This window comes from Falco rusticolus, chromosome 4 (genome assembly GCF_015220075.1).
Source record: "Falco rusticolus isolate bFalRus1 chromosome 4, bFalRus1.pri, whole genome shotgun sequence".
In the NCBI taxonomy this organism is placed as follows: Eukaryota; Metazoa; Chordata; class Aves; order Falconiformes; family Falconidae; genus Falco; species Falco rusticolus.
In genome coordinates this window covers 107098845-107119259 of record NC_051190.1, presented here as the reverse complement: position 1 = coordinate 107119259, position 20415 = coordinate 107098845, and the positions used below count along the sequence as shown (strand labels likewise).

Sequence of the window (20415 nt, the reverse complement as noted above, 5' to 3'; positions counted from 1 at the left end):
ATTAGGATTCTTTGTCCATAAGAATTACGGGTGAGATTGAACTTTCCTTTGGAAAGTAAATCTCAGTTGCCCTTTTTCTATAGTGCTGATAATATGCCTTAAAAGAAGACACCCAGACCAGTCCTATGGTCAACACTACCCAGTGATTTTAAAAATCACCCATTTGAATGTACTGCAAGAGGAAGTCAGAAAAGAAAAAAAGAAGAGATCTTTCAAAAACAGTTGTAGCATGTAAAAGAAATTATCACGAGTGACTGCAGGGAAAACATCAGCAATAGGTTTTCAAGAAATCTGGCTTGGGTCACTGAAAAGAAAACAGGCAGGTGCTAGGCTGCCCAGCCCAGGTCACTGCAGGGAGAACAACTGCTGGTTACGTGAGTCTTGCCTGGGACACAGAAGTGGTACTTGATTCTACCTAGCAATTTTTTAATACATGCTTGATGATTTTAGTATGGGAAAAAAGCTGCAAAATAGGTAAGGATTTTTTTTTTGTGGGTGGAGCTATGACAAATTAAGCCATTTATTTAGTAACAATACTTGGTTTTATTCTCTTTTACATGTAGTTGTACACCCAAGAAAAACAGTACAAATGTTGACTTGCTACACATATCTACATCTGAAACAGAAATAAGAGTTTCTGAAGTGCTCTACCAAGTTATCAATATTTTAACAGCTCTTAAAAGCTGGTTTATAGTAATGCAGATACTTTCAGGACCGTAGGGTCTACATTCGCTCCATATTAACTATAGCATATCTTAAGATACTTTGCTCTCACATTCATACGGGGGTCAGAAGACAGAGTGTCTTCTGATCATTATATCCACAATCATTTTAGCAGAGAGTTAAAGAACTTTTTATAACCCACCAAACAGTTTTCAAATTGACTTAAAGAGTTGTTCATCCACCCAAGGTTTTTATTCAAACCTCTGCCATTGTAATTTGTGGATTTTGTTACAGAGAACTGAACTCACAGTACAGATCCTGGTAAGCAGAAGTTTTTAAAGTGAATTTTTCCATGATTGCCCAGCTCCCTGTTTCATGACTCATGCATTCCTTCCAATTATATTATTCATCACTCCTTTTCATGAAGGCAAGAAATTCTAAATGATTACCATCTTGATTTGTCTGAGCACAGAAAAAAATATCTTTAGAATCAATGGACAACTCTACTCAATTGATCAGCTACTTATTCAAAATATGTTTCACTGAAAATGCAGAATACGCCTTCAGATGTGCCTGTAGTTTTACTAATTGTTCTCAGAACGTACTGCATGCACATGCATACAATAACATCTCTCTCTAAGAAACAGTCTCAAGAGTAATACTGTAGATTTTAGGTGATTAAAGAGAAAAAAAGACATTTTTTTCAGGTTGTTACCAAATATACTTATTACTCCCAAGTTATTTTTACATTCACTCCCAGGTAGCGTGTGTATTTATTAAGAACAAGTAGGCATAGCAAGCCAAATAGAACTCTTGATAAATTGCAAATGAAAATGTTAAGAACATTATTTTTTGAACCAATTAAAGAAGCGATAACTTTAATAGTTATTTAATAGAGATAAAGAAGACATACCATGGCAAGGAGTTGCATAGTACAGAAAGAAAACCAGTTCTGTATAGAAACAGAAAAAAGTAAATCTATCTAGTCAAATAATTGCAACAATTTAATTTGTTGGCTGCAAATCAGAAGAAATTTCAAAGAGCTTATACATCAGGTTGCTAGATTACTCATATGCACCAACTATGTCTGTACCAATAGATACCATAATTCCAAAAGGACTTAATTCTTGCTTACCTGAATCCACAGATCTTATTGATTTCATGTTAAAACTTATAGTACAAAAGTTGTTTTGCAGTATGAATCTAAAACCTCCCAACTTTTCTATGAAATGCTAGAACTGACATAAATATGATAAAATGGGACAATTCCAGATGCCTAAGGTCTTTGAAAATTCTGGTCAACTGAAATATGGCAGTTACACACACACACACACTCACAAGAAGCAATATAAACAACAACCAGAAAAAGGAGAATAACAAAGCTCATTGCATTTTATATCTTTTGCTGTTTTTGCAACCAATATAAGGGATGTTTTTAATGTTTGTTGATCCTCACAACAGAGTAAGGAACATTAAATCCAGCTATAACCATATGTCAAATGCAAAAGCCTGGGATAAAGAAAATAGTCTAAAATTAGTGTTTACTAAATATAATGTTGTAAGAGAATATATTCATCAACTTCAGTGCCACTATCAGCTTGTCGTAAGTTACACTCAAATGTTTACAGATCAGAATTTCAGCTGAAAGGAAAAACATGTTTCAGTAGAGACAAGTCACCACACTAGGCACAGCCTTCTTCACTGAACTTCTTGCATCTTCACTGTATTGCTGACAAGATGTTAGAGGCTCTTTGTTTAAGGCTCTTTCTGGTAGGCATCTTAACAATTCTGATAAGACCGCATGGCAGGATAGAGTATGCTGGTAGTATTCCACAAGTGTGCTAACTTCATAAAAATAAGGGTATGTTACACTAACAAAATCGATGGTTATGTTCTCTCAGCATTGGAGACAGAGTGAAGTATGCATGAACAAGACTAAGCTATTCTGACTACCACCTTGCTAGTAAGTTGCATCTGAGGTAATGTGTATTGCTAGTATAAATAAACTGGCAGAGTGCTCCTGATATGGACTTGACCTAACTCATCAAAACACATTTAAATGAACAGGAGAATTATCAAAATCTTTCTGGATTTGAGGTAGAGAAACTCAATGAGCTACATGTCTGAAGCTGCTGGTCATCTTTTAGGTGCTACTCATTTTCCTGCAGTTAACACACATTCAAAAAATCCAGCAAATATTGAAGTTTATATAATATTCACTACCATTACTGAAATACAACTGGTTACTGTAATTCCCACAAGGACTTTTTTCACTGCCTTCAAAATAGGAGGCATTTCCTCTCCAGGAAAGGTCATCGTGATATGTGGATAGTTTATATCAGATGACTTTATGAAAATCATATGGAAGAAATGAGAAGGGGAGATATTGTGAACCCCAAAAATATTAGATTGCAGTTTACACTATAAACATCTGAGAGCACGCTTTGCATAAAAATACAAAACAATGAAAATAGTGCAAATAGAAAAGCTATGTGTGTGTGTGTAGCTAGTAATAAAGCTACTTACTGTTAAAAGGCTTTCATAGAACAGGCTGCTGCAGTTCAATATTCAAGTTAAAATTCACAACTTACTATGTGAATGTTTAACCATGCAGCTGTAATATCTTCTAACGTTCTTTCAGATAAAATTGTAACATCTTTCATACAATGAAAGTTATGTATATAGATGTACAAATGCATTGTATGGAGGCGGGTATTTTTATAATATATTAGGATGATTTACCTCTGCTGTTGCTTTCAGATGTCCAAAACAAAAGACCCTGTGCTTCTTAATAACCCACTGTTGATACTAATATTATGCCTGTGTGTTTCTGTCATCACACTCTCGCTTCCCATGGTTACACTACTTCCTCTCCAATTCCCATTTTTCTACAGCTCCTGTCTCCATATGGGATCCTTAGTTCATGTTATGAACAACTGCTTGCTCCTTTTTGACCATGCTATAGAACACATTCCCAGACCTAGCATGGTAACATCTTGCTGGCTGTACCTTCTTCCACTTGCACACATCTTCTCTAGACACTGCTGCAAAGATTTTTCTACCTCTACTGCCTTGAGGTTTTTTGTTTTGTTGGGTTTTTTTTAGCTAAGGTCTTACTACAATCCATATTTTACGTCAACTTATATTTTAAATAATGTTTGAATCACTTCTTTTCAAAACATCATGCTTTCATCACCGACAGCTCTGATCAATCCTACATTCTTTAACACAGACTTCCAAAATGCATTGCAAAGCAGCTTCCCTACAAAGTGAAACAGCTTGGATATTCGTTTTACAAAGCCAATGCACGTGTTTGGTTCCAAATACTGGAGTATTTCTCTAGTAATTCCTTCAAAGGACTTTTTAATACTTGCAAAGTTTGATTTGAGAGAGTGCTGACCCCTATTCTGTGAAGCAAGTTAGCGTCATGAGGATGACAAAATCAAGTCTTATTGTGGCAAGAAGAAACATCATTTAGTGTCAACAACACACTGCTATTGATTTGAACTCCTCCTTGCCTCACGGGTGAAATAACAAGCTCCTACACACAGACTCTCTAAGCATACCAATAGAGGAAAGAGGCAAGAAAAATACTAAAAATGGCTGTATTAAAGATACAACAGGAAATATATGACTCATGAGATGAAAATTCTTTTATCTGTATGGAATAAATTGAAGAAGAGCTTAATATGGCTTCTGCGATTTCTATGGAGTTAGATTAGAACAGAAATACACCTACCAATAATACACCAGATTTAGGCTTCTCAACCAGCACTCCCTGTGAAACAAGTCAGCTTCATTTTCATTATCTAATACTTGACTATTCAAGTTTTTAAAATGACACCTTATTTTAGCATCCTGGTTGGCCGTTTCAGTGTAAAATGGGGAACTGATAGAGCATACAGGGTGGATTATCCTCTCACATTACTGGCAGGATCTCTTTAAAACACAGCTAAGAAACAGTCTGTCAACACAGATAGGTTCACTTCTTTTATATTTTTGAACAACAGACTGCAATTTTAAGAAAAAAATCCATATTATCTTAAGGGATAAAAAAAATAAAACCATAGTTAGTCGTGCAACATCAATATAAATACCACTTTGCACATTAATAGTCCTTTTCTAGAATTTAAAGCCATGCCTTTAAGCAAATTACAAAACAAAAATTGTAGTGAGTTTAAATACTACTTATGTTGTCTAATTGCACCCAGAATTTAAGCTCATTTCAAACACTTTTGTAGCACCAAGGTTAGCATGCTAGAATTCCACAGTCCACCTCGTAAAACGTGGAGAAAGCAATACACAAGGCATAAAAAATTATTTCAAGATAACTTCTTTTTAAAAATACTGAAGTATAGGGAACAAAGCTATTTTCATTCCACATCCAGAAAATGGATGAGGTGTGAAAGAAATCTCTTGTTTAATGTGACCTTTGGCTGTACTTTCACTTGTCATCATTATGAAGTAGCTACTTTCAGTGCCAACACATAAGCTGTGTTATATTACCCTATAACAGTAGTAGCACGTCTTTCAGGAAGTGTTTCATACTCCAAGAAACTGGTGGCAGAATGCATTGACAGCACTTACCTTTGTAACTGCTTATAATAGGTCTTACTCAACAATAAGACCTCATTTACACAAGGAAATAAGAGTGACTGTACTAAATTTCATAGAGCATGTCGCATAAACTAGTATATGTTGAAGAACTCCCTTGGAGTTCTCAGCTTCAGTGAAAACATTCAAATAAGGAGAAATGCAAATTTCAGATTGGAACTCTGCCCCAAATAATAATATTCAGAGCTTTGTTACTGTGCACAGACCAAAAATACTGCATCGTTAAGATCTGCAACATACTTTTCTTAACGTATGTAATTAAGAAAATATTTCTGGAAAGCAAATGAATTTGAAATTCAAGTAAGATTAATAGAACAAATATGAGAAATTTACGTTTTATACTATGGTAGCAAGCTGCAGAATAAAAATCAGAAGCTATCATTATCCAGAGCTGTTCATCTAACACAGTGGAGAGAAAAAACCATTGATACATACTGTACACACATTTTTATCCATGTATATAAATCAAAGGAAACAGCTTCCTTTAAGGCAAGCATATGAAGATACTAAAGCAAGATACAAATTAAATATTCATACATTCAATATTTCAAAATAAGGAATTTGGATACACACATGCATAATTTAAGTTCTATAGTGAAACCTGTCTACAGAGGCCATTTCTACTGTATTTCAACAGCACTGAAACTCGAAATGTACAATGCAGCCTTTCCATGCTGTGTTAAAACTTTAAAGTATATAGCAATTCATTTCAAGCGCTAAACATAGAATAAAGGCCACGTTATGCACACGGCACTTTTGCAGCGGAACTGCTGCTTTGCCCTCCTCATTTCAGCTCTGAGACAGGGCTGTCAGTCACACTGCTCTCCTGCAAGGTGCCTTCCGACCGCCCAGCAAGTTCCCTCGCTGGGAACTGAGGTCAAATGGGCAACTTCAGCCAAGAGGCTCACTGGTCCTGAAAAACCCACCGGTCAGTATTGACACCGAGTCAAATTCTGATCGCAGGCACCTGTTTTAAACTCCACAGAGCTGGTGCTCATAGGTAAAGCCTAAAATTGGCCCCTTACCTTGCTTTTATACATTCACCCAAGCCTCTCTGGAGTAAAAGATGAGATTTCAGACCTTTTTAATTGGCAAAAGAAAGCAACGCAAAACCAGCCTTCACAACAATATGTTTTGCAGTAGGAATGATTCTTTGTGAACACAGAACCTGAGAGTAGTTTACATGCAACACAGACATGTTACATTTTCAGAGATTATAAATTCCTATGCACACAAAAAACTGTGGTGAAAAAACCCACCCTACCACCCACCTTCCAGCCTCAACACACATCATCTTCTGCATGTGCCTGAAGATATCACCATTCCTCCCCGTATATTTAAAACCTTGCTGCTAAAAAGGAACTCTCCACATGAGTTATTAATGTGAAGATACTATTTTCTTATTAGAAGTTAAATGTATTAGTTCAAATATCAAGAGTCTCATTTTAAAAACATCCATTTTATTAGCAGAAAAATATCTCAAGTTAACTTTAAGAATACTTAAAGAGTACTTACATAAGAGGAAAACAGAACTACTCTATTTCTACATGTTTTAAAGTAAACAGTTATCTTTGCTTCTTAAAGGTCATTCATTTGATCTTGACACATCTATGAAATTATAGAAGCAAAAGCTAAATAAGTAGAAAAGTGATATTAAGCAATATAAAGCTAAGCAAAATTAGTATCTACATGGTAAATTACTTCATTGAAAACCATCTATGGATTCTGCAAAGAATATACTTTTGCCTTAGAGCTAGTACTTTAATTTTCAAGAACCAAGGAAAAAAAAATCAAAACTAGTCAGTAACAATGCAGCGTCGAAAAGCAATAAACTCAAAATTAAGTTATAAATAATTTAAAGCATGTCATGAAGATGTATTAATAATTCATCAGATAAATAATTTACTAAATAATCAAATAAATAAATAATGAAATACATAAATAAATCAGCAAATAAATAATTCTGCAAAATAACCTAAACAATAAGTCACTAAAACAAATGACAAACCTATGAAACTACAATGATTTTCTAAATTCTGATAGTTTTAAATAAACAAATGTATATAAACTAGATCAATCTTTGGTGGATAGAGAAGTATTTTTCACTGCTATTGGTGAATTCCTGATTACACTGCACAAGGATACAATTTTAGATTTTACAAGAGTGCAGTTTTTCCCTTGTAAATTATTAACATGATTGCTACAATACATCCTGCTCTGTATTTTACATGTAAATCCCTTTATGTAGTTCATTTTTTCCCCCAAAAAAATGAAAATCTCTTTACAACATTCTTAATTCACGGGTGTTGGTTTTTTTTTTTTGTCCTAGGTGCAGTACTTACAATACTGCAATAGCCTTCTTGGTGGTTCTCTTACTGTCTTCTGTAAACCTTCAGAAGTTTTGCTGCAGGGGGAAAACAAGTAGAATAACCTTAATTATTACAGATGGTATCTCATTCATTAGCAGATGACAAAATTTTATTTGAAAGCACAAGAAAAGCTGTTTTATAATTCTACAAAGCAACTTAATGTGAAACAGCCATTACAGTTTGCAGACTACCAAAAGTTTTTAGAAGTCTTTGGTGGAACGAGTTCAAGCAGACTGAGGCCTGTTTTTTGTATTTAAGCTGACACACAATCTGTGCAAACTGGCACTAATTCAGATGTAAAGACAAACCACGAGAAGGACAAAATACTTGGCTGACATCTAATGTTATCCTTGATTTTGGAAGTTCATAGCCCTTGAAAGAATACAGTGAGATCACTTAATATCCACTATTTAAGAACATTCACAATTTAATTATAACACTGCACTCCAAAGCCAAGACTGGTACCACAGAGGTCAAAATCCACTCATCTTCCAAATCAATTTTCATTCTCCATTTATTTTATGAATAATATTGACAGTCACCATAGTTTTCTTCAAAGTGGTATTCTGTAAATATAGCAGTTAAAGAAATGTGCCAGAAGTGTAATCATGTCATCAATTTTTATCCATTCTGTCAAAAAGGTTTATTTGCTTTCTTCTGTAACACACATTGCAGGAAAGAGTGAGACATGGTTTTATGAATCATGCTACTGACATGGCTCCTTGATCTCCATACAGGACTGTAAAACTGAATGAATACATCAAACCTGAGGTTATACATTGTATATATGTATGGTTTTTTGCTACTTGGTTCAAAGGAAATTAGTATGCAGTTTTGTTTCAGCTGGTAAGATCTCAAATGGTTGATGGTGCTGCTGTATTTCAGCATTTAAAAGCATAAAGGATAATTTACTCTTAAAACTACCTTGGCACATTATATTTAACAAGTCTCAAATTCTCTTTAGGGATTATAATAAGGAAACACTTTGCTTAATCATAAATTTTATATTTATCTTGGCTAAACACCCTCCTTTGGATAGACTGCCATGTTTTGTCAAGAAAAATCAACACAGTGGAAATGAAGTACTTGTTCTGTTGTGTGGTCATTCAAAAGAGTATGTAGAAGCAATGTAAATGTGCACCAGCGCTGCTGATAATTTCACGCTCTCATACACTCATTTCAATTTGCTTTAAAAAGGACTATTCCTCCTGGCTAAATATAGTCATCATGAAAAAGCATACCTCCCCTCTGAGCTAATAACACTGCAAGCCCCAAAACACAAGAGTACAAAAAACTTCTATATTGTAAGGAATCTGAAGCACTTCTTTCTCACAATATGTTTCTGAAGTGGGAGAAGTGAGACAGACTGGCTTTTTGCTAAGGTATTCTCTTTTAGTGCCCAGATTTCTGTTTGAGAATGACAATACATTCCCACACCGCATCTGTGAATCCCATCCACCCCCAAAACAAATCCTACACTTCCCAAATCCTTCTTTTCTAATGTAATGGATCCTTGCAAAAACAACATATACCCTCAGACATTTTGAGGATTACTGGGAGGCTCAGGAATGATCCTGAGGTTCTAGAATTAGACCCTTCTCTAGGAAGTACCACTTAGTCATAGATCATCTTCATTCATCTACAGCTTGGGAGCCTCTGGTAGCAAAGTGATTTTTCACCAATGAGTTACAGTAGAGCTAAAATTGTAGTTAAGACATCGGTGATTGTAAAAACACATTTTTTCTTTCTTTTAAAGTTTACTTAGTTTTTAATTACTTTCATGTTTAATTTGGGCTTCTAATCTAGGGTTACAGAACTGTCCTCTCCACCCAACTAAAGAGTCATTAATTCCCTGCTCCAATAGACATGTACATCATTTAAAGAAAGGACACAAAACAGCCAGTCACCTGGGATACAGCCACCTTTCTCTTGCCATCAAATGCAAATTCTATCCTACACAAGAGTAAAGGACGGAAACAGAATTTGATTCCATTCCTCTGTTCTGCCAGCTGGTCCTTTTCCCCCCAACGCAGTACAGGTTCCTTTACTCAACAGATCATATAGAAGATTGGTCAATGGAAGACTGAAGCAAAAGGCTGTGTCATTCAGGTGTACTTCATGGAGCAGGAATAAGAGATATCTAGTAATTGTGCGTGTTCTGTACTCTGCCCAGGCTGAGAAGCTGAGTGCTACAATGATGGAGGCCACCTTGCTGGTACTCAAGTTAATTTGGGTGATAAGGCAAGGAACTGGATTGCACCACATACCCAAGAACAAATTTCAAATACTTACAATGGCAAAATTATAGATAAAGTTCACAGTAAAAAGCACTGAGCAACAGGATCTTCTACTCTCCACCTTTGGGTACTGATATCAACAGGAAGTTTCTTAGTTTGCAAGTACAAATCAGATGAAAAGAAACTGCATGCTGCTGCTTCTTCCCTTTGGGAACTCATGAACATCGGAATCAGGTAAATTTTAGAAAGAGGTTACCATATAATTTCAAAATTTAGGACAGGAAATATTTTTTTTTTTATTGTTCAGGAGTAAACACACAGGAAAGGAGAAAGGCTGGACAGACAATATTTAAAAAAATTACAGGTAATGTAAGGTGCAGACCACTATATTCTGACTTACATTTCAAGGATTCCTTGAATCGTTATGAGTTACACAGAATGTTTTGCATTATCAATGAAAAAAAATAATACTGCAATGGATTATTATATTCAGGAACTTTAAAAATGTGTAAATCCTTTCCAGGTCAGAAGCCTCATTCCTCTGCCACACTTCCCTCACTCTATTTATTACAACTGATTTTAATTAAATTAAAAGTTATCTGTTTGGTCCACTTCATGTAGAAAGATTTTTTTGTGACTCCATACAGTACTCAATTTTTTTAATATCTCTCTGATATATTTTTATCACACAAAAGCAAAGATTGCTTCTTATACATACTGTATAAGTCTAACAACTGCAAAAGTATCCTAGTCTTACAGTCAGTTATAGGCTAATTTTGAGTATGTTCCTGTAAGAAAGAACTTTGAGTATTTCTTGAATAACTTTTTAACCAGCTTCTTCCAACTGTCTCAGTAAAAAATTGATTTAGAAGTATTAGAATATATAGTAAAATGTAAAGTCTCAAACTACTGAATTAACTGCTAACAACACACCACACAGCTCATTTGACTGTTACGACCCACGTTTCCTAGTTGATTTTTAGATAAAAACAGGCAGATTACTAGCAAAGGTTTATCTCAAATTCCCACATGTACAGCATGCCACATTAAATATATGCAAATCAACATCTTTCTCCTCTAGTTTTTTTGAGCTGACAACTCATATGACCTGAAGCCATGGTTAACGATTACAATTATTTGACTTTCATATTTATACAATCAGTCATCAGATATGCATGTTAATTGTTTTTAACAGATAGTTTTGTATTCTAATGATCAACAGTAAGCGTACATTTTACCAGCTTCTTGATTTATAAGAAAATAAAACTTGTATCAGTTTTCACAATTAACCCTTCATTGTATTGATTTGCAGTATTCACTGATGACTTCACAGTATGTTAACCTCAAAGTACTCCAAACTAGGAGATCTTTATTTTTGTAGCAAAATCTGATTTTCCAGTTAAAGACACTCTTCTATTGCATTTAAAAAACACAATTGCTACCCTATTTAAATAATATATTGTCTATTAATTAGAAATGGTGAAACATAATTAATGCTTAAATGGAATGGGCAAAAAAGTAATTTACAGTTATTTCATATTCACATTTTGCTACTTGAAGTTTTTTTCTCTTTTACAAAGAGCATTAGTCCCACAATTCTTGATTCTAATAAGCCCTCAAATGTCATATACATGACAAAGTACAACCCTACATTTAAGATCCTTATTTCTCAAATAATATGCTTAAGGCCAAAGCATTCCTCTATCACAAAATGTATTACTGTATCGGTTAAGGGTTTTTTTCACATATTCTTTGCAATTAAGTTTTTATTTCAGATTCCCTATTTACTGAAGCATCAAATACAAAATTACAAATTGCTCAGATTTGCGCACGAAGGACTGACTATTTGTTAGTTTATACAGTGTGCAATTATCATCTTACGCAATTAATGGTGGTTGCTCTTTAACAATATCCATATATAAGGGAGTGGATATTGCCTTTTACTGTCAAAACGAACAGATCATGTCATTCCATGGAAGGGCTCTCCCAATTTAGGCCTTAATTGTTGTTGGACTAAAGGCTTATGCTCCAATTCTGATAAAGCAAGAGCTGCTGAATCCCTTTCTCCGTTTATTTTAATTTCTGCAAAACGCAGAATCTTTCTACTTTCTGTAAAGAACTGAATGAGGTGCCGAGTCTATTCATCTTTTATCCAGGTTAGCATCGGACACTCCAAGTTCTGCTACTATTCTCTTTTTGGCTGTCTGCTCCAATTAATTTCAAGTGAGATTTATCCACTATGAGTTTCTGAGATATATTCCCCAGAACAAAAATCAGCACGGAGACATTAGAGTACTTGTCCCAGATATACAATGCTGACTCAAGTTCCTGTGATGTATCATGGACAGAAGAAACTTAACACCATGTTACCACAACCATGAACAAGAACCTTAACCTCTAAAACACTGCTTAATGGACTTTAGTGATTTTTTAAAAGGTCTTGATTTCACACTGAACATAATGGGAAACATATCCAATATATGGCAGGATTCTATTGCTTTCCTAGTAGTTATTTTCCTTAAACTAAGGTCTGGTGTCATGGGAAATACTGATAATGCAAATAAATTCTCTTCAGTTTTCCCTGATTGGGAAATACCTTCTTGGTCTTCAACAGATCTTCATTTCATCCTGACCATAAATGAGGAAGTCTGGGGGTCTACAGTTTTAACAGCACAGATACCAACACCTGGTTTCTTTTGAAAAATGCAGCACTAGCAGTTAACCACCTTGAAGTCTGACTAAAAGGTTTATACTTTTGGAGCCAAGGCAGACCTTAAGATTATGTAAAACTCCAATATAAATGGCCAGAATAGCAGGAAATAAAACACAAATACTCTGAGAAGACAATCTACATACATATACTTTATGCCTAAAGATCTTATAAACTTAAATATAATTCCTAGTTTCTAAAAATGCTTGATACCCTCCACTTCTCTTAAATTTGGCAGTGTTAAAAATTACAGACCCAACCACATCAGCTATGGAGAAAACCAAGTAAAATTTAACAACTGCATAAGTATGGGCCGACTGAGCCTACTTTGACTCATAAATACAGCACATTCATTTAAGTCAGAATTAATATCAACATTTTCACAAGATGCATGAACTTGATAAAGTTGGAAACAAACAAACAAAAAAAAGCAAGCACTGTTTACAGCTCGCTATTTTAAAAAAGTATGTTAATTGCTCATCATAAAGATCAATGGTTAAAAGTAGCATATGACTAACAATACTTAGCATATTTATTAAAAACCACGAGGAAACACAAAGTAGAAAGCAACTGATGACACCTTCTGATGACAATCTTTATGTAAAGAACTGTAACTACAATAAATTCCATAGTTAAAGATTAAATTAATGCTAGGAGTAGAAAGAAGACCAATAAAATGCATTCTGGGAAATGAGAAAGTAGCATAGCTAGAAAACGTCCAGCTGCAAGACAAACGTTATGACTGCAGTGACAGCATGCCACCATCCAGACCACTACAGCCAGTGTAGATTACTGAGACTCTTAGGGGGATCATGGGGGGGGAACTAGGTAAAAAATATCCAGAAGCTCAATAGAAGTGGCTTAGCATCCAATAGTCACTGCATAGTCTTAGACACAAAAACGAAATTGAGGCCCATGAAATACAGAAAGCCATTTACTGTACTGGCCCTGTTGCACAGCAAGATGTTCTTTTGCACCGTTTTACACATAAGAAAGAAACACGGAAATGAATAAGTTTAATAAAATTAGGTAGCTAATTTTAACTGTCTGTATCCCAAGGTGATCCAATTTGATTAGAAATCACCAAGAATAAGGGTTTTCCATTGTCCTTGATGTAGAAAGTATAGCCTTTAAGATGTTTAGTTAACTCAATACCAAAAATATTTAACTATTTTGTAACGCATTGTATAACCTTGACAAAGAAAAAATACATTATTTATCAGCTGAATGAGTTCCATACAGCCATACAAATCCCAACAAAGGTGCAAGGCATGGAACGAAAATACCAAAAAATGGAGAACAGGGGGAGGACAAAAGACATATTGCTCATTTTGATGCCAAATTTATCTAAGCATACACGTACGTGATCTAAATGTGATAAAAAGCATATTCACAGAACCTCAAAGCAACAGTTTGTGAAATGGAAAACCTTACATCACCTTCAGGATGTTTTATTTCTACCAACATAAGTAACATTTGCACTCCCTGAATCTCACACCATTTTATAATTCTGACTAAATTTCACTGTACTTATTAACATTAAGAAACAGATTAATAAGAATGGCAATAGTTCACTTGCATAAAAGTGGCCTGCTACTTTGATGCTCCCTGTCTATAGCAAGGTGGCACATGAATACTGCATAAGCAGCCAAATGCCTCTTCTGACATGAAGACTCCTTCAGAGATAGAAAGTGCACCAGGACAACTATTGCTTGTTGCATCCAAATGGACGAAACATGGAAACTTCACAGCTAAAAAACCCAAAAGGCTGCACAGTTTCTCTTAGAATGAGTGAATATTCAACACAGAATCATCAAGTTAGTGAATGCAAACCACAGCAGAAAACTGCTGCAAATTTCAATCCTGTTAGTGGATAGATGAATTTAGGGAAGAGGATGTAAGCATCATCAACGTAGGACAAAATTGCTGGGTTTTATTTTAAACATGCTTAAACTCAACGTTTTGACTTAAATATTTAAGAATTATTTTAGTCTGTACGTTTTACATCTTGCCACCTGAAGCTGGCAATCCGAATGTCTAGAATAGCACATTTGGAACGCTGAGTTATATTAACATCATACTAACTATAGCAGTTCAATTTCAACAGATTTCTCTGGGTTTTTGCATATTGCTGAATAAATGACTCTGGAATTAGCTTACTTTTCTTGGAGGCATTATATGAGATTATTTCTTAGTCTCCTCTTTGACTTAGTACACCTCTTAAGATAATTTATTAATGTTTTGGATATCTCATTCATCATCTATTATTACTGGTGTCATAAATTAGAGGAATGGAACAAAGCACTGGACTATACACTTTTTCCATACTCATCAATAAAATAGCCACCTCTTTTAGCAAGCACTGCTAAGAAGTCAGTTTATTGACTAGAGCGAGACCAGCAGCACTTTTTAAACTCAAATCCCCAAAGAGATTATTGGATTTATAGTATAATACGTTATTAGTGAAGTAAAAACCAGGGCCTCACCTTTCAATATAAAAGGATAGAAACACCTGGTCTGCAAAACACAAAAGCACATCTGACTTTGTTATGTCCTGTAAGTTACTCAGATGAATGAGAAGGCTCTTCTCATTTGTACCAGTTTTGTATGAAAAAAAATGGATTAATTGCTGAAAATGCTGTAATTTTGCCAGCATACTATAAAACAGTAAAAGGGGGAGGAAAGATTCAACTAACAGAAACTTAAATGGCAGTATTTAAATCTGTGACATTAGTTCTCTGAAGACAAGTTACCTAGACCAGTGATAAGTAGGAAAAACAAAGTCCCTTGTCATCACTAATTTGTGGGTTTTTTTCCTTAATTAAGACAACCTAAACACAAAGGATACTGGAAAATACAACTGTGAGGATTTCAGAAGATTTTCAAGATAATGATCATTAATGGGAATCCTACAGGTAATAAGTTACATAGCAGTATACTATGCTACATAAAGTACCTGAAAGATGACAGAATGTTATTATGAGAACATTAACTACTGACTTAATAATATCATTATGCCCGCATTAAAATACATCTTTGAATTAAGTTTGAACACTCAAAACCACTCTGATTTTAGGCAAAGACTCAGTTGATACATTTTGTGCATGTTCACTGTTTACATTCCTTTAACAAGAAGCAAAGCTCTCACTAAAGAAAATGAATATTTTTACATGACGTAACAGTACTGCACTCACATCTTTTCTAACTGCTACGTGAAAAAGTTTGAGCCTATTTTAGTAATTCATTAATGGAATTAGATACCGAGTTCAAGTCCTTATAATAAAAGAAGAAAAGGACTCTACACGTTAGACTTAAATTGGGTAAAATGCTTCAGATTAGCAACCGTGTACCTAATTTCTAAATGGGGAAGAAACAGTTGTTACTTTTTCTTCTTTAGACATTACAGATTAGGTACGTCGGGCTCCAATATGAGCTAACACAACAAAATCACTTTTCCCAACTAAATAAAAAAGTCTGTCATTGTGCCACTTCTAAATAATGGAACCCTCATTATCTTCCATATAGAACATTCACTATCTATAGTAATTGATGATTAATATACTTGTACCAATGCTTTTTAAAGCTAATTCAACTAAACACATACATACAGATGCACTTTTTCCCTTTATTATGTTTAAAATTATTAATGAAACTGTTTAATGAACTACATATGACACTTTCCTATAGCACAATTACCAGTGGAATAGAAAATTAAATACGTGAGCTGCAGCTTTTGTTAGCCTCCAATTTGATTGGTGTCTGGCAACGACCATGATACCTGTTATTCAATCTATAAAGGTACCTTGCAATAAAAAAAGAAACTTGTCATTACATGACTAAAAATAGGTAGCACCCTCCTCGTACTAAGGTGCATGTGGTTTGAGGATTGACACGAAGCAGAGAAACCAATTCTTCTTCTACATGAGAGCAGCCATTTGCACCCTCACGCTTATCTGTGCTTTACTTTGTATAAAAATGTGTATTGTCAGGGAAAAACTGAGATTTACTCTTTTCTCCGTCAGTTATGATTTTCACCCATCATGTAGGTTCTCTGAATTCCATTTGTAGCCTCAGTGAATTTCTAATTTCTACAACAGGAAACGTTATTAGACAGGAGACTATAAGCATGTCATACCCCAAATTTCCAGCAGCAGTCATTACCCAGCAGAGTAATAGCTACTAGATAATTCTCTGGTACAAAAAGGACTTTTTTTATTGAACCTGATCTCCCATGACTGATAGGGGTGCTCTATCAACTGGGGTAGTAGCCAAAAAAAAAGAAACTGTTGGCAATGGCACCAGCATTCCATCATGCAAGTGCTTCCTTGATTCACTGTTTCCAAACCATCTGAGATTTTTTCCCTTCCTGCTCTTTTTGTTCACGAAGTGGAAAACTTAGGTCTGCATGAAATTGTCCACAGAACCTCAAATCATGGACCATGCATTGCTGATTTACCTAAGACCAACTACAATATATTAACCTTGGGATGCACAGGAAAAGGTTTATCTTTTCCTTACCTTAAAGAGACTATTTTCTTACCTAAAACTTTACAACAAAACCCCAGTGAAGGATATCCAGAACTACCCAATCTTCATAATTTTTCAGGTAAATAAGCAGGTAAACCTGTTGTCTATTCTGAATACATAATTTCACTTGTTGATGACAGGTTTCAACATTAATTAATGACTTTGTGGAAGTACTGAAAAATCACTGAAATAATGCTTTAGTTTAGTCTATATGGAATTTGGAACACAAGAAGCAAATTTCCTCAAATAATTATGCCAACGTAACTTTCCTTTAACTCCTGTTACCTAATTATCATAACTTCTAGGCCTGCCGAAAATGTCATCAATGAACAATAAATTGCACAGTGAATAGACACCAACCACTGAGAAGTAAACAAAGGTAACACTTTAGTTAGAATATAGAATTAAAAAAAAAAGGAATCTTGAATTCAGTATTTTTCCTTTTTTTAACTTTTTTTTTTTTAATTAAAGGTTCTACAAGACACGATGTCTTGTCTTCTTTTTAACACGAGAGATCCAAAAGGCTTCAGATGTTTATATACCTGCTAGATAGGATCAGTACCCATAGATGTTGATTCTTACCATGGTTTTAAGGGACACCACTCCTATGTTCTCTAATCACAGAAAGAACATGAAATTTAAACCTTTACTTCTCAGCAACATCCTATCCTCTAAACCCTGCCAAGTACCTGTTCTTAGACAGACACATATTTTTAAAGCCCAGGTATTGGAACATTCATTCATGTAGTTGATTGGACAACTGAGGAGACAGTATTCTGAAGCAAGCAGACAGGCACAAGTGGAGGGCAGAAGCTGATCCCTTCACATCTGAACATAAATCCCTCCATGTGGGGCTGTGATACTCATTTCCTCAACACAATTACCACTAGTAAAGAAGCTTACTACAGCTACATGATTTAACAACTGTTAAACCAATATCGTTAAATTCAGAATCCACTAGAAACATACTACAAATTGTCACAAAGAAATAGGGCTTGTTTACTCCTCATTACAGTGTCAGTGAGTCAAAGAGTTATCTTAAACAACAAAAGCCTGACAGAAGGAAATGCCGCCAGCTCTGTCAGACTCCTAAAAGAGAAAGTCAAGGCTCAAATGATTGCGTTGATCTTTGACTGAAACTGTAAAACAAGTCAGTGTCTTCAAAGCCAAACATAACACTGCAGCCAACAGTAAGGAACCCTTTCATTTTTTTTCCATACAACTAATTTTTTTTTATGTCATCAGTTCTGGAAATTTTTAATCAGACTAAAAAAGTGTCAGCAAGGCCAATGTACATGACCCAAGCCCATGAACAACCATGGGACTGGTTTTCCTGACTAATTTATTTTTCCTTCTCTCTCCTAAATTCCAGTATCGAGACTTCTTATTAACAGGGACTTTAAGGTTTTAACCAGCTTTTAACCAATGCTTGTTTTTCTTCCACTCTAAATCTGAACAATTGCTCAGATTTGTTCACTGACTAAACTCCAAAGTATCCATATTTTATTACTCACATGGAAATTGGATTGCTACCCACAAGACTTCAAGGTAAAACACTTCACTGACACAGATCAGAATCTAAAATTCATCCTGTTTAAAGACTAACAGCCTTAAGATACATTCTTTCATGCTCTTAATTCAAATAAAGGTGATTAAAAATACTGGATTTTCTGTTCAGAAGTTATCCTTAGTTATCCTTCCTGATCTCCTGATTCTCAGCATCACCTCTGATGTTCTACATAATTCTGCCCATCCTGACTTCACAAACATTTCTAATTTAAAAAAAGCCTACCTTCACTAGATCCATTTCAATGTATCTTCCAGTGTAATTTTACAGTGTATTTATAAGATTCCTGCTGCCACTCATTAAAAATCATATTCATCAATGTTTACTTTTTAATTCTAGATATGACTTTTTTTGAAATTAAATTTTAACCCATACCAAGTAAATTAATGTTAACATAGCACAGACACCATAACCACTACAGAAGACCAATAGCAGATATAAACAGTTAATTATTAGAAACAGAGCCAGAAAGAATGGACAGACAACAGCTTAACTTAATCAATTGGTGCACACCCTCTTCTTCCCACCTCTCACGTCCAGTAAATTTATCTTGATTATAACTATATTGGTGAGTTCAAGTTTTTTTAGCTGCAGGTCTTTCCATCACTGACATCAACAGTGAAGTCACTCAGAACTGGTAAGTACAGACCAATATTTTCTTCCTGGAACAAACCGTAAGCATCCAGAACCACAGGCCTTCAACACTGGACTTCATGAACTAAGTGCTTACTCAGCAGGCATCCAGAAAGTAATGCATTATTTCACTTAGCCATACCAGTGCTTTATTATGCATTTTATGCAAGAATTCATAATGATAACAAGGTATTGTTTGACACGCAGCAAAAACATACAGGCAGATAATTCCTCTGACCCCACCAGATCAATTAAATTCCGTAACAGAGACAAATACCTTCAGAATAGCAAAGCAAGACAACAGAAATCCTCTGAAATGCTAGAAAAAGCCAAAGAATATATGCTGTGAAGAAGCAAACTAGGTTTAAAAAATAAACTGCACTGAAGTAATTCTCTATGCTACTGTTAAAGCTGTTTTCAGTAATGTACAGCATCACACACAATACTTCACAGTAAACCAACGTCATGTATTCACATGCTTGCCAGAAAGAGACGGCATAGGCTACCTATCCAGAGTGCTTACTATTTACAAATATGCATTTCATTTTAATAGAATAGAGTAGGATAGTTTCAGTTGGAAAAGACCTTTAAGATCAGAGTCCAGCCTTTAACCTAATGTGGACTGCCAAGTCCACCACTAAACCATGGCCCCAAGCACCGCACCTACACGTCTCTTAATACCTCCAAGGATGCTGACTCAACCTCTTCCTAATAGCCAATCTAAACCTCCCCTGGCACAACCTGTTTGCCCTATCACTTGTTACTTGGGAGAAGAGATGGACACCCACCTGCCTACAACCTCCTTTCAAGTAGTTGTGGAGAGCAATAAGATCCTTCCTGAGTCTCCACTTCTCCAGACTAAGCGATCCCAGTTCCTTCAGCCACCCCTCATAAGACTTGTGCTCTAGATGCTTCACCAGCTTCACTGCCCTCCTTTGGACATGCTGCAGCACATCTAAGTCCCTCTTGAAGTGAGGGGCCCAAAACTGTATTCAACATGTGGCCTCACCAGTGCTGACTACAGGGGGATGATCACTGCACTGGCCTAGTCCTGCTGGCCACACTGTTTCTGATACAAGCCAGGACCTGGGCACA

At 35.3% G+C, this 20415-nt stretch overlaps 1 protein-coding gene across 4 annotated transcripts in view; it reads right to left on the bottom strand.

Moving 5' to 3' along the window:
* The window catches only part of TBC1D5 (TBC1 domain family member 5), a 324955-nt gene that overhangs the window by 288224 nt on the left and 16316 nt on the right, over window positions 1-20415 (bottom strand). For 3 of the 4 annotated variants that reach the window (XM_037387032.1, XM_037387031.1, XM_037387034.1), the window contains exon 2: window positions 7620-7681. The exons of the other annotated variant lie outside the window; for it this stretch is intronic. The gene's annotated coding sequence lies outside the window, so the exon portion shown is untranslated. The remainder of the gene's footprint in view (window positions 1-7619; window positions 7682-20415) is intronic. 4 annotated transcript variants of the gene reach the window in all.